Here is a 15,950-nt window from a genome sequence, read left to right as displayed (position 1 = left end):
TTAAAAGCAAACAACAACAGCACAATCTTTGTAAATCATAATAAATTGTTAAACTTAATTTACAATTTTAAAACTAAACAAATTGTATCAAAGATTTTAATACAATCTATTTTTTAATAGGATTGATTCATTTTATTGTTGTTACGTGATTTAGTACATACATTGTGAAAATGTTTAATATTTTTGAACAGAACACATATTACCTACATTGAGACAGACAGAACAGATAGAATGCTAGCAAAAATGAACTGGCTATCAAAATTTAACGACCTACAGAGATAGTAGAGATCAATTTGCTGAACGAAGAGAATCCCCTTCAGTAAAACGGAATTAAATTTGAGGTTTTAATTAAATTTAAAGTCAAATAAAGGGGTCGGGTGCGGACCTCGGATTTGATAGGATCATCTGCTGTCGTTAATATTAATTTGGCTATCGACTTCTAGAAGCTAAAGTTGGAAATGTTAGAATATCTTGAGGTCCGGAATAGAGTGTAGTTTGTCTTCAAGTTTTGGGCCGAATTTCGTCTTGGTTTTTGGGTCAGAAGTTGAGTTATTGTGAGCTATGGATAATGTATCATCGCTTATTTGTACGGCCTTGTTTTTTGGTCGAGGAACTAAAAGAGTGACTGTTGAGCATAGGGCTTGATTGCCAAGTCGAGCAAAGTATTATTTAGGTCAAAACAAACAATTTGATTTATTGACACGTTTATTTAATTAGTTTGAACCAAACAATCTGCACCCTCAAGTTATCGAACTTTTCTAAAACTTTACAAAAACTCACGAAGAATTTCATCGCAGAACGCAAAAGCCATCCGAGACAGATGATCAAATTCTTTTGATAACAATACGTTGGCGTACAAAGGGGTCGAGATAGAAAATTATTTCCAAACAAACTCCGACGCAAATTGGCTTCTAAGGGTTCTAGGATAGAAATCAAATTGGCTTACAGTGCCGCTGTGTTGACAAAGATAATGCCTTATCGACAGAACAGAGTTTAAGTGCATTGTCTGTGTATTGTCTTAGCGAGCATTCCAGTTTGTATGGTGGAGAACTGATTCCTATTTCTGAGTAAGAGGAAAATGTATGAAATGGCCGACAATAAAAATGAAATGAACGTCTGAGTTCGGAGGCTTATCGCGCTCTGTAGGAACTGTGTGAATCTGGATATGAATCTGTCGACTTCGTTTTTGTTATCAAACACGAACGTGTTATATTGACCTTTTTTTTCTTTGAGGAGGGAAAATCATCCAATGACTTCTGCCTCCTAAAACGTTCCTCCTCTTTCGCCTCCTGCTTTGAGCCGGAGCCCCGGAAACCTGTTACGTTGTCCGCAGCTCCGGAGTGTTATACATTGACCTTGGATCTCAAAGTAACACTGAATCTTGAATATTAAGACACCAAATGTTTAACAGTGTTGAAAAATATTAAAATTATTTTCATTTCATCACTTTTTTAAGATATTATGTTGCCGCAAAGTTTCAAAAGAGGCACTGTTATGTACATTAGCTGAAATAGATACTTTGAGTTTGATATGAACACTCAGAAAAGTAAACAAAATGAATTAATTCCCACGCAGAAACTAAATTTAGATTAGTATTTTTCAGTTTCAACACGGAGAAATATCGATAAATGCCTCAATAATAAAAGTTGTACGAACTCTCATCAAAACCCGATTGGTCGACGGATTGATTAAACTTTTTCAATCATAACTGTCGATTGCTGAAACGTTGACAGCGGAACAGCGTGTGCGGGGTGTCCTGTCGATCAACGAAATTATTGTTTGAGCCTTTGCTAACCAAATTACTATTACAAATGTTAGATTGTTTTTAATGAAATTACGAGTACACCACTACACCGAATCAACGAAAACGAATGAAGATTATTATGTAAAAGAGGTTTCGTAACATCAAAATTTTGTTTTATAATAACTATCGTAAGAAACAAACAGAGTACACTGCGCGACGTCGCCGCGTCTGCACTCGCTGCTCATAATGAAGAGTCCCCCTGTGACTCGAAACTAATAGAGCTTTTCTCCATTAATTTACGAGAGTAAACCTTAACCGTGAATATGAATCAATAAAATTAAATGATTTACTAATACAACTTCTATAAATAAGCGATTTATAATTACACTACACCTTTTTAAAGTATTATAAAAAATGGAGCAATTCCAAAATTTCGTTGAGAACAGTTAGAGGCTAATGGCGTCGGTAAAAGTGGAAGTTTATCATAATAAATGTTAAGAGAGAAGCACCTGAGCTCCCTTGGATATTTCGCAGTACACTAAGTTAATTTAGAGTTTATTGTGGAGGCCGTGTGGCTTTCTATGGTACAAAGTTTGTTCATAGTGTGGCGTCGTACCTTCTACGGTATCAAGGTAATATTACTTTGTTGCAACATGTGCAGGAATTTGTCTCGTAATTCACCACTAAAGTGGCTCCAGCTACAGTGGTGGAAAAGTACAACTTTAGGTTGTTTTGGACTTCCCAACACTAAATTCATAATAACTTAAAACCGCATTATTAATAAATAGTGCTTGTGACACCAAGATCAATAATACATCCAGGATTTTTTTCACAATATTCACATGTTTCGTTAAGATACAAAAGGATAAAGGATACCCAGATGTAAACAATGTAGACCAAACCATCCTTGAAACGTTTATTTGACATCAACAAAAGCCATCCATAATCTCATGCCAAAATAAGTTCACCCTCTCTTTTAGTATAATCACCTAAACATCATGAAAACGAGACTAACTCTGCGCTCTTGTTAACCACACAAAAGTGAAAAGTTTACACTTGACTGTTCCGTCCCATGGTCAAAAGATAAACACGCCATGTTTGTTTCCCTAAAGTAAAAAGTTTTAGGACATAATGGCTCTTTGATGCAGCTAAGAATACTTTTGAAACTCGATGCCTTTTTGGTATAGTTGTATAATGTAGGTTTCTATAACAATGACAATGGAAACATTGCTATCTAGTATCTAGATTTTATAATCAAAGTAACAGTTTAAGTGTGGGAGAGCCATGCTTCGGCACGAATGGACCGGCTCGACGGGAGTGATACCACGGCCTTACAGGAAACCGACGTGAAACTTGCTTTCGTTGTGTGAGTGAGATTCCCTTTAATTCCTAACCCCTAAAAGGACTGCAATGAATTTGTAACGCCCCTGGTGTTTCGGGCGATGACGATTATTCACCATTAGGCGATACATCTGCTCGTTTATCGACTTATACTAATTTCAATCATAAATATGGTCTAAGTTTATTTCGACACTTAATAGAAATTGTACTACGTACTCTCTAAAAGTCCATTATCCGAGCTTGTAACCAAATATAATTGTAACGTGAGACCTTTCCATTTTTTATCCAGGAAAATTAAGATTAATCAGTGTTGCATGTTTTACGAATTTGGAAGCAATTAACAAAAGTTAATTTGAAGTCACAGCACGGGATCTCCCAGGGGAAATGTAGTAGCTGTGTAGCAGATTAAGTGAGTGATTGATCTGCTGAGACCCAGCCTAGTGAGATGGGAAAACTGTGTGGCAACGGGCCAAGCTTTGTTGGATCAGAAATGGATTTTTCTGGAACATTGTCGAACATTTTTTAGCCAAACAGATATGAAAACATTTGTAGTTATGGCTTGGTTTTTCACACATGTAAAAAAGATATCAATGTTATGCATGTAAAGCGTGGAAATAACACAAATAAAACATTTTTTTAAAGGGAATCGCCTTCAATTTTCTTCACCGCCTCCATTTTTATAGGTCAGGTAATATCTCTAAAACCTTTTCCTAAAACTGAAAAATACTATACTAAACACCGCATCGGTTCAACCAAACGTGAGATAATCGCGCACAAATATGTATACAGGTCAAACTGAAAACCTTTTAAGCCTAGTCCGGTAAAAAAAATTAGGAAATACGTCTTTTTTAGGCATTTTTGCCTTAGAGAAACTATGCTAGACTGAAAAGTCTTCTAGTTATTACTAATCACGTTAGAATAACCCCCTATTGACGCTGAATACTATTCTTAATCCTGTAATTAATATTAAAACTTTTGCGGCACAATATTCCGGATACTAGTAACAGACAAAACAAAATAAAAGTAAATGTTTTGTTAGATCCTGTAGTAGGTACTAAAAGTTACATACATGTGTAGTTTCAACTAATCTTACTGTGCAAGTCGTAAGAATCAATGGAGAGGAACGATGTTCACAGAGATAAACGCTTGCGGGGACAATGAATGGCTTTTAGACTGTTCCTAGGCCAGCAGCTTGTCTCTGATTGACTGTTACGATTTTCAAGCTCAATATGTTACACTGAACGTACGTTTCTAACCTAGAATCGTTTTAGAGCTGGAGATGTAAGGTATATTTAAAAACATCCTTAAATTAATCTTTACATCTAAACTTCTTTTGTGATAACATAATGTTAAATATTTTTATAATAATTAACGTGAGACATACGTAACAAATTACTAATGGAGAAACGCTCTACTAGCTGTTTTGAGTCACAGAGAGACTCTTCATTATGAGCAGCGTACGCAGACGCGGCGACGTCTCGTAACCAGTCATTACCGAAGTCTCATAATACCCTGTCTGTATAGTTTCAGCGTGATTGACGGACGAACATCCAAACACACAAACTTTCACATTTATAATATTAGTGTAATGTACAAATGAGTAAAAAAAATTATATTTTTAGCATGTGCTGTATTTTCACGAAAGCTAAAAAATTTTTTGATCGTTGCCCGTACAGGACTCTGCTCCGTAGCCTCGTCGTAGACATCGCGATCGCTGACATCGCTCGGCTGATTGTCTGCGTCCATGGCAGCTCTTGCAGCGTGGCTAGTTCGCGGCATGGTCGGCCCCACGTTGGGCGCCATTTATTTAGCATGTGCTGTATTTTCACGAAAGCTAAAAATTTTTTTGATCGTTGCCCGTAAAGGACTCTGCTCCGTAGCTTCGTCGTAGACATCGCGATCGCTGACATCGCTCGGCTGATTGTCTGCGTCCATGGCAGCTCTTGCAGCGTGGCTAGTTCGCGGCATGGTCGGCCCCACGTTGGGCGCCAATTTAGCATGTGCTGTATTTTCACAAAAGCTAAAAATTTTTTTGATCGTTGCCCGTAAAGGACTCTGCTCCGTAGCTTCGTCGTAGACATCGCGATCGCTGACATCGCTCGGCTGATTGTCTGCGTCCATGGCAGCTCTTGCAGCGTGGCTAGTTCGCGGCATGGTCGGCCCCACGTTGGGCGCCAATTTAGCATGTGCTGTATTTTCACAAAAGCTAAAAATTTTTTTGATCGTTGCCCGTACAGGACTCTGCTCCGGTAGCTTCGTCGTAGACATCGCGATCGCTGACATCGCTCGGCTGATTGTCTGCGTCCATGGCAGCTCTTGCAGCGTGGCTAGTTCGCGGCATGGTCGGCCCCACGTTGGGCGCCAATTTAGCATGTGCTGTATTTTCACAAAAGCTAAAAATTTTTTTGATCGTTGACAACTCAGTCAATTTTAAAACGTCCTATCTTTTGTCTCGTGTCACAACGCAGCCTGCCAGTGTGTGACAACACCTAGCCTGCCAGGTGCATGTGATAAAACATATTTTCTTTAGCCAAATTAATGTTAGATAGATGTATTCACCCAATTCTCCAAAAATATTCGTACCGTCTTAAACAAATGCTCGTAAAAAATTGCCCAATTATGAGAGGGCCGTTGTTGAAGGCTTATGAATCTCGTCTTATAAATTCCGTTAATGTTTTCGTACTTAACTTATTATCTGAACATTAATTACCTCCTCGAGGAAGAGGATGAGCCGGATATTAACATTTTAAATTATTCCTTCAACGTAAAGAGAAATTTTATTTTTGTTTAGTACCTATGTATATGTTTCGAATTGAAATCTTTTTAGATAAATATTCGTAGTAAGTACGGGTTTCATATCTACCTAATCAACACTGATGTTTTTTTCTAATATAGCGGAATATCGATTATATCGTTTAATAGTTTGCATTACATTATTGTTTATAATATCCGAATACACCAAAATATCTCCACCTGTCTTCAGCTCCAAAAATCCTAGACTTTTTTAAACCTCATTATCTAAAGGTATAGGATTTCAATTAATTATAAGTACGTGCATAAATTATTAACTTGAATAGTTCATGGGTTCTACACAGCACAGCGTGGCAACAGTGCACTCGAGTGACAACCGCTTATGCCATTACTCGGTTGTTTAAACGACAAAATGGCCGCCAAAGATGGCGGCGTAGACATAGACGTGCAGTTGCGTTTAATCGTCTATAAATATTATGATCGCTATGGTACCGATAATCCACGTAATCTTTGTTCTAATAAATATACCAACATCAGTATTTTAAATGAGGTAGAGGGAATTTATTCTACAGAGATTTTTATAGAGAGGTTTATATGTTTTTTCTGTGAACAACTATCTATTTGTTATTACTAAAACAGATCTTAACCGTAATCACAAAGAAACGACAATTATTAAAGTTTACTAATAATTATTTACTCAATTAATCCTTCCACCTATAAACAAATCAAGTTTTTAAAACAAAATATTCTTAACATCATTCCGTTATTGAGTCATTAATATCCGTTCAAGTAGTGCGCTCGCTAGAGCTTTCCCATAGACATCTTATGTAAATGAATGAAATATCATTTCATTACATAAATACATAAAAACGAAACTAAAACCAGTAAAACTGCACACATTTAACCTTTCGACATTCAAAACGTGGTGTTTGTACCTTGTCATTCATAACCAACAAAATGAGACAAGTTTATAGGACTATGCAGAAATTAAAGTGGTCAGAAACAACCATATAAACTGTTAAACCAAACTTCTTAATTTTCATAATGCGCATTACATCATTTTACTTACACGAGTTTACTAACAACAAGTCGTAACTACTTTGGGTCCATTTTCTCAACAATGGAGCTTAGAATATGTCGTATGTAGTATATGATGTGACTTTGAGGACATGTGCAAGTAGTTTTAGTCACCTATCTACGTAAGTATAACTTCATTCTCTTTAACTAGTACTTTTGCAATAATTCATTTAATTGGTTTGGACCAAGAATATCATCTCGTTGTTCCTTAATTTTTGAATTAGTTCTATAACTAGAAGTTCAATAAAAGAAAAAAAAACATTAAATGCTTTGTCACGTAAGGGGTAGTTATCAGCTGAAGTATACGTATTGCTGATAGCGAGACCCGCTCTTGGGTAAGTCCGTCAAGTACATGTTTGGTCTATTGAAAGCGATAACTTCAAACCTAATCAGGTTACCTTCAAAGAAATGTCTACCCTGAACAATATAAGAAGTTGCCCTACGTTCGTAGGCAATAAAGCCTGAAATAAGTTTTCAACCCAAACAATGCGTTACAAAAAGTACCAATAAAAACTACAATACTTGGCTAAAAGGTTATTCGAAAGGGTTTATAACTCTTTACAATACATGGTGACGTGACGTTAATAAATAATCGATTTACGATTCCGATTATTCGTATCAATTGAATCGAATGAAATTTATTATGAGAAGGATATTACTCAACGCTTAAGCTCGAAGGTCAATTTATTTTCAGGCTTGTATCGATTGCGAAATAATAGGAAGGGGATTTTACGCACTCGGTTTTTATAAACCTTGAAAACATTGGCTTTTGTTGCTCCTTATACTTGTAATCGTCTTACTTGCAATGAATTATTCAATACTGTTTATAAAAGAGAGTAAATGTATCGTAATAAGACTACATTTAACGTCATATTTTCCTTTTTGTATAAGTAAACCAAAGATGACGATGTAAGATGCTGGAGTGGGCAAAATTGTTTTATTGCCAAACTAGCAGTCCGCCCTGGCTTTTCCTTGTAATTTTTGTTTTTATTTCTGTATGCACCATATATTTTTGCTGATAATTAAGTAACAGAAGAAGTAGGTATCAATAACATTTTGCCATTTATTTTGATTAAAATATCGGTACACCCAAAGTGTAACAATTTAGTGCCTAGTGTGTAGTGTTTTTTTTACATAAACTGTAGATTACAAGGCCAATAAACGAAAGAAGTTTTTTACTTAAATTAAAAATAACACAGGATATAATTTGAATAAAAAGTAACTGTTTAACTTACTTTTCTAGCCTTCCTTTTGGAAATGCGTCAATCTCTTACGCGACGTCTTGCGAAAGCGATCTAGAAGCGAACGCGAAGCGGTGCGCTGCGGCGCGAAAACAACAAACTGTCAAAATCTATTGACGTGGCCTACGTGATCAACTGCACCTGGGATGCAGTGAGCGATCAATTGTCTTGGTCACACCGCATCGCGTTGAATTCGCGTGTCACCGCACCGCTTCGCGTTCGCTTCTAAATCGCTCACGCAAGACTTTGCGTTAGTAAAATCAAGCATGTAATGATTAAATCTATACTAATATTATAAAGCTGAAGAGTTTGTTTGATTGTTTGTTTGTTTGAACGCACTAATCTCCAGAACTACTGGTCCGATTTGAATAATTCTTTTTGTGTTAGATAGTACATTTGTCGAAGAAGGCTAATAGGCTATAAAACATCACGCTATGACCAATAGGAGCTAAGCAGGGCGGGTGAAACCTCGCGGAAGCAGCTAATATTTTATATACCTACAAAATTGTACCTAAAGCCTAACGAGACAGTCATCACCCTATAATCTTTTAATTTATTACACATTTGTATGTAAGTACTTTTCAGTTTGAAAGAATTTTAGCATTTGTTATAAATGAAGAAGGAACTTGAACACATTGTTCCTGATTTGCTTCGAAAGGCTTTGTCTTTTAATTTAACACTTTGTATGTATGTACTTTTCACTTGTTAAAGAATTTTAGCATTTTGTATAATGAAATATCTTTATTACGTATGCTAATTGCTAAGTGCATAGCACACGGGCCATCTGGTTTATCAGACTTGTGACTCTTACTTAGCATTTAATTTTGATCTACTCAAACACAACAAATTGTGGATTATATGGAAAATATTAACGGTAAAGCATAAAAAAACTAAGTTACTACATAAAGAATTAGTCCTTTAAAAACTTTTCGTACAAGACTAGGAAAATACTTAATACATAACAAAATAGTCGAATACACAATAATTCCCAAAGGCACGTGCGATATTACACAATCAACATCATAATAATCAAAGAGGCAAATCTTGTTCAAATAAGATTTGGAAACAAACGTAGACAGAAGAAAGTTTCGTCGAAAATGATAAGAAAAACTCCCAAAATGGCACGAAAAATATAGGTACAAGATTGTAATAAAACTTTTCTGATGGAATCGTATTAATTTAAATGAAATGATGTAAACGGTCAAAGACCACTGTAGGTACCTCTGTTCTGGAAAAGTCATAAAGATATCAAGACTGTCTTAATAAACGAAGTGAAAAAACTTGTGTTTAAACTTATGCAAGTAAGAAAGAAGTATTCATGAAAGTGATCTGAGGAAATTGTGTGGTCTGATACCTGCCGCGTCTTTTCACCATCAGCCTACACAACAGCACTTCCAACATATAGATGATTGGCAGGCCACAAACTAAGCGCTTCTCGCGAAACTTGCTGCCTCGCAAAGCAAAACAATGAGCAGTCGTCGGCGGTATTTCCAAACCAATATGACCTTCAAATCTTTCAAGAAAAGAGCATGCTCCTTTTTAAAAGCCGGCAACGCAACTGTGACTCCTCTGGTGTTGTGGGTGACCATGGGTGGCGCTGATCGCTCACCATCAGGTGACCCGTCTGCTTGTTATATTCCATAAAAAATGTAAATATATTATTATAATATACCTGGCCCAAACTTACACGGAAAATACGGTAAAAAGGCAACATGAAACGGCATCCTCCTGACACGGACCAACATTCTTCACGGGCACGAATAAATTAAATAAGAAATCCCTAGCGTGCCCTAATTTTGAGCAGGCAACGCAAATATGTCCCGGCTTAATCCCCCGGCTGTAATTAAGCTTAGCCCGGGTCGTTGTGGCTGCTCGCCTGTTTGGGTTTTCATCGCCATTGTGGGGGGCTGACTTGTTGGTTCGTCATCGCCAGTTTTCAATCAGCCAGGACTTGGTCGTCATTGTTTTAAAATATTCTAAATACATAGCAAGTCTGTTCATTTAGTTCTACACTGGAAAGTGTGTTAAGATAGTTGCTAGTTGTATCTATCAGTTCTTTTAACGCATCAGCAGACTCGTTTAATACGTGTTTCTAACTTAATAATCTAAATACAATGTGCTAAATACTTTATGTTATTGTGTCTGAACTCTTATTGTTCCCAGAAGCATTCATAATTAGCTTCCGATATAAGAATATGTCACAGAAGCTGTTTAGCTTCACCAGTTTGTTATACAGGAACGCTCCCAAACGCTGCAAACCGTTGATGGTGAAAAATTGGTTTTATTTATAAGGAAGGAATTCAATGTTTATTTTATGTAATAATAGTTGTAATTAACTGGTTAATGTGGACGTTGCGTCAATAACACGATAATAATAATTATAAAAAAATATAATCTTGTAGCATTTTTCGGGAGCGTTAGTATTTTAGTGCTATTTAACCAAAATGCATGGTAAAAAACCAACTTTGGCGTGGATCTTACTATAGTAAACATTGTAATGTTTGGTTGCTTGATAGTTTTTTTAAATTAAATATCGAATTATGTATTTTATTATGACATTTTAAAAATGCAACTACCATTTTGCGTTATCTTATGAAAACCAAAAAGATCAGTATCTAAATTTCTTCCTTTCATATTAAATTAATAATCACGTTATAATTTATTAAAATATGCTTCCACAGTTACATCCAAGGTTTCCAAACTTTTCGATTAAGCTCCTTTTCTTAATTAACTTCCTTAATGACGTAAGTTTTAGAGTGATTCCGTTGTTCTCCCAGTCGTGGCCTATTGCGCGTTTTTGTGTTTTTCTTCCATTGAAAACAATCGAGCCTTTGTTCAGCGCCTGTTTTATTGTTTTAGACTAAATGGCGTCAGGGTTAAATTGATGATGTAAACTATAAAGTAATATATTTAAATGAAGTTTTACTTTTAATATTATTACACTGATGGTGTACCCGTGCGTACGGCGCTTCACGCAGGCTACCACAGATGGGGCCCAGTAAGGCTGATGCTTGATCCGGAGCTGCGGACTACCTAGCGGGTTTACTGGGGCTTCGGCTCGAAAAGCAGGAGTAGGAACGGGGTGTTTTTAGTCAGTAAGAGTCTGACACTCCCTCTCGCCTCGCCCAAGGCGGGAGGAGGCGGCAGGAGAAGTCATTGGATGATTTTCCACCCTTAAAAAAGTCTCCTGAAACCTTCCATTCTTCCTCATACTCTCACAACAACTTACCACCTTGCATGCCATGTCTCCGTATGCTTTTATGATGTCGGGTATACACAATAATTTTCAGTAAACTACGTTTAAGAAATCCGACTTCAACCTGCTCTTTTCTAAATCGGTTAATATATTAACCTGGTCCTGAAAAGTGTATCAAACACTTTCCTAAAAACCACGTCAAAATTGGTTCAGCCGATCGTGAGATAATCACGCACAAACATACAAACATACATACATACAGGTCAAACAGAGAACCTCCTTCTTTTTTATATTGATTAAAAATAAATAATAATAATTTCTTTGAATCCTCCTAAGCTACAAAATATTTTTATATTAATATTTTACTTTACCAGCAACTGTCGACAGATGTAACTACATTTACCAAACACCGAAACCAGGAATTACTTTCATTCTATTTTTAACCATTGTTTCATCTTCAAAACAAAAATCTCCATTAGGTCCGTGCCTACTTCAAAATGAAACTGAAGTAAATCGCGTGTCGTATGAAGCCATAGTTTATCGAGCCGAGACTAAATAGACTAAACAGGAAACGGGTCAGAAATCGGTCAACAGCGGCTGCGAATCGTGCAACGTTTCACAATATCCAGTTAACTTCATACACGAATAGTTTACGATGTTTTTCCTTTCATATAGGTACAAGGAATCGCCAAAGGAGTAACGTAATAATAGGGCTAAAACTTTTGAATAGATGATTTTAATAAAATGTATTGCAATTACAAATATGTACAGATATCTGCCTCAAAAAGCTGACTGACAAGTACTTCAAGTTCAATCCTTAATACTTTCTTAATCTTAATGCTTAATACTTTTTTAAGGGGGAATGTCATACAATTTTTTCTCTGAGGGAGTGTCTTACTGACTAAAAACCACCCCGTTCCTACGTCTGCTTTTTGACCCTTAGCCCCGGTAAACCTGCTAGGTAGTCCGCAGCTCCATAGTAGTCTGGAGGCTAAGCAGCGGATAAATACTAGTTTTCAATAAACCTTGACTTACACCGAATGTAAACTAATGCGTTGCAATCAATATTGGAATTCACGTTTCCTTACTCCGTTCACTATAGCTTATATTGTTTGCGACCAAAGTTCCCGCTGACTGTAATAAGTTTTCAAATTTTCAGTTGAAAACGGAAGTAGGTTGGCTAGCGTTTCAGTGGGTCGGTTCTTAGTTTGGTTACAGTTTGAATCTAGAGTGATCCGCCAATTAATCGACGTGCCATATTATATGGAATTGCCTTTTTACCTCGCTTTTGACCGAAATTGATGGCGTATTTGCAACCTCTTATGTATATTAATTGATTCATGTATGATTTTAATCATCTGATATTTGGTACACATTCTTTATCTTCATCACCATACAATGTAATGTATTTTTTACACGTCTACCTCATCGAGCCCTTACGTTTGATATCAAATCGAATAGAGGTAATTAACATAAATAATATTTTTATGTATTACTTGTTCAGTAAGGTAAGCAATAGTTATGTTCTATTGTCTATCTTAAAATTTAAAAAACTCAATCTTTCTTGCCCAACCTCAGTTGACGAACACGACAAACGAGGCCGAAACAATCGATTTAAAATCGTTCATTTCACTTACGTTTTAGAGAAACTGTTAAAGATTTACTATTCTAGGAAAATGAGACAAAACCCTAGTAGAGGAGCACTTAAAATATTCATAAGCCATTCTTTAAAGTTCACAGAAGTTGTTAAACTCGTGGAACACATAAACGTCTCAGAATAACTTTCACTTACAATGTTTACAAATAAAGAGCTTCGTTAGCGCATGTACCTTGTACCTACATGAAAGGGTATCGTAATGTTTGGGCGACACCTGCTACGCGCATGCGCTTTACAGCCGTTTCAAAGTAACGCACCTGACTTGCTAGGGCTGGTATACATTTGATGTACTGAAATCTTCAGAATAGAATAACACATAATATTATAAATGTGAAAGTTTGTTTGTTTGGATGTTTGTCCGTCGATCACGCTGAAACTACTGAACGGATTTTAATAAAATTTGGTATACAGACAGGGTATGAGCTGACTTGGGTAATAGGATACTTTTTATCCCACAGAAAAGCGGACAAAGCCGCTGACAGAAGCTAATAGTATGGAATAAATTTAATATACACAATGTTTTACATGAAATTGTTTAAAATATCAAAAAAAGCATTTTAAATTGTTGCCATCATTTGCTTGCTTTAAACGTTTTGTTTTAACTAGATATTAATTTTAACAAGTTTATTCACTTTACTCTAATCTACCACAATCGTAAAAAATTGATTAGGTACGCGTATTAAAAATTGTGTAAAAAATAATGTTAAACTTCAATCCAATACATTGTTTTGATCACTACTCCATAATGTTAAATCAAAATAGATAGTCAATAGTGATACGAATCACTATTACAAGTTATCTAGAGATATGTACCAGCCCTAAGGCAATTTATCCGGTCTCCCTCATCAACGCACGCAGTAAGCATCGTTTAATTTTAGAAGTCAGCTTGAATATTCCTTCCACGATGAAAGCTTTACGTACGATGTGCCTCCATACTAATCCCGAAAAGAAAGGTGGGCATTCTTATTTTGTGTGAAAATACCGCAATTTATTCAGATTAAAGAGAAGAAAAATGGCTTTTGTTTATGCAGGAGATTTTAATGGCTTTATAGAATTTTAGGGGCACGCATTTTGCTTTGTAAGTTAGTTTTGTATTTTCAGTTTTCATACGTTTGTTAATGTTTTAGTGTTATTTGTAGGCACAGACTAAGCATTGTTAGAAAAGAGTTTCTTGCTCGTTCTTCTCCATTCGAAGCTACACTTTGGAACAAGCACCTAGCTTCACTAACAGACAGACTGACGGACAATTCAATTTGATGTTTCAAAAGTGCCTAATTTAGGATTAATTGAACTAAATCCTTTGACTTTGACTTTGAAAAGGGACCATTATTAATATCTTGAGACAGACCAGTGATTTGTAAAACACGTCACGTCATGGATTTATTATTATTTTACTTATAACAGGTAGCTAAAACACAAAAAAAAACAGTGCTTCAAAATTATAATTATAATATTTAATTCATATTTAGACAAATCTACTTATGACTCATTGCAAACTTCAACCTAGTTGAGAAATGTCTAGGAGATGCAACTGTGACTATCTCATTATTCTGTGAAGTCTGATTTTAAAGAAGAAACTAGCATTCAGAGTAATGATAATTACTTAGCTACATTATACTTAAATACGTAGGTGTGATCATGGTACTTGTTTAAGTTTCGTAAGTTTCAAAATTCAGTTTATTTTTAACGATAAGTCATGATACTACTATAGCTAGTGATGACTCCAATTGCTGACGGATAGACAAGAGCATTCAAAATAGAAGAATTATTGTAATGAATGTAAGAGTCAACATAAAATGCATTCGCACTTATGCTTCTACGTGAATTATATTGATGGTGAACAAATTAAAAAACGTTTAAACACTCACATTGAAAGGCTAATGAACTCTTTAAATTCCAGTCGCTAAGGACAGACGTGGTCTCACTAAAATCTAATTTAGGCGTAGGTACACGTAGGTAGTTTATATCTTCAGTAGAATTAGCGAACAATTTCAAACCGCAATTGTTTGAGCTTCGTTTAAACAGATAATAATTTAAACTTGACATTAAATCTGTCTATACGTCTTATTTACATGATTTTGTCTAGGCATTTCATAAAATATTCTTGTGTAATTTGTAATGCAAATGTGGACTTTATTGGCTATAAAAATAATATCTTGCTTTGAGACTCTTGTCTGTATGTCAATATATTTTATGTGCAATATAAACTGAAAAAAAAACTTTCGATGTAAGTTGTCTGTTTAAAAGTATTTGTAAACATCCCTGCTTACCGACTAATATTATTAAGTGGTGATGGTCAGTCATCAGTCAATACTGAAAAATACGTATCTACGTACTTACCTACTTATCTACCTACTAGGTACTTATCTACTACTTATCTACCTAATGTAACCTTTGTAAATAAATATTGTTCTTGAAAGAACTGACAATAATAACAAGATTATTCGTTCAAAATGCTTCTAAAACCGAACCTAAAGTAAGCAGCTTCAAACATAAAATAACGCCGGGGGTGCGGAAAACTAATTGACTCAAATACGATTCTTTTGACGAGCGCCAGTATTATGATTACAAAACACAACGCAACTCGACTTGAAGTGTTATAAAACGCTTTCAAAGCTCAACCATAAGAATTGTCTTTACCTATTATAGGTATACTGTCTTAACCCACCCTTTGGCAGATGGACGCGGGCGCGCGACCGGAGCAGTCGCGTGCCGACGCTAACGCCTACAATTTTTGTAATAGTGATTACGCTGTGTAGTGTCATGTGCGATTTGCTATTGTGATTTTTGCAGGCGTACGTGAATGTGAGTATATATTTCATTAGTACTTCTGTTCGCCTTTTATAGTTACTACAATGTTCAATTAATAACAGTAATGTGATTAATTAATATCACAAAAATATAATAAAAGTACCGCATCGAGATTTATTAGCGGGCTAAGCG

General features: G+C 35.8%; 1 protein-coding gene across 2 annotated transcripts in view; it reads left to right on the top strand.

Annotated features, from left to right (window-relative positions):
- Positions 1 to 15,950, top strand: part of LOC118271352 (leucine-rich repeat-containing protein 24) — a 93,944-nt gene that overhangs the window by 53,213 nt on the left and 24,781 nt on the right. Inside the window, exon 1 of one of the 2 annotated variants that reach the window (XM_035587424.2) lies at positions 15,669 to 15,812. The exons of the other annotated variant lie outside the window; for it this stretch is intronic. The gene's annotated coding sequence lies outside the window, so the exon portion shown is untranslated. Of the gene's footprint in view, positions 1 to 15,668; positions 15,813 to 15,950 lie in introns of those variants that run through there. 2 annotated transcript variants of the gene reach the window in all.

This window comes from Spodoptera frugiperda, chromosome 9, assembly GCF_023101765.2.
Source record: "Spodoptera frugiperda isolate SF20-4 chromosome 9, AGI-APGP_CSIRO_Sfru_2.0, whole genome shotgun sequence".
Classification (NCBI taxonomy): domain Eukaryota; kingdom Metazoa; phylum Arthropoda; class Insecta; order Lepidoptera; family Noctuidae; genus Spodoptera; species Spodoptera frugiperda.
This window is presented reverse-complemented; position numbering and strand designations above follow the sequence as displayed.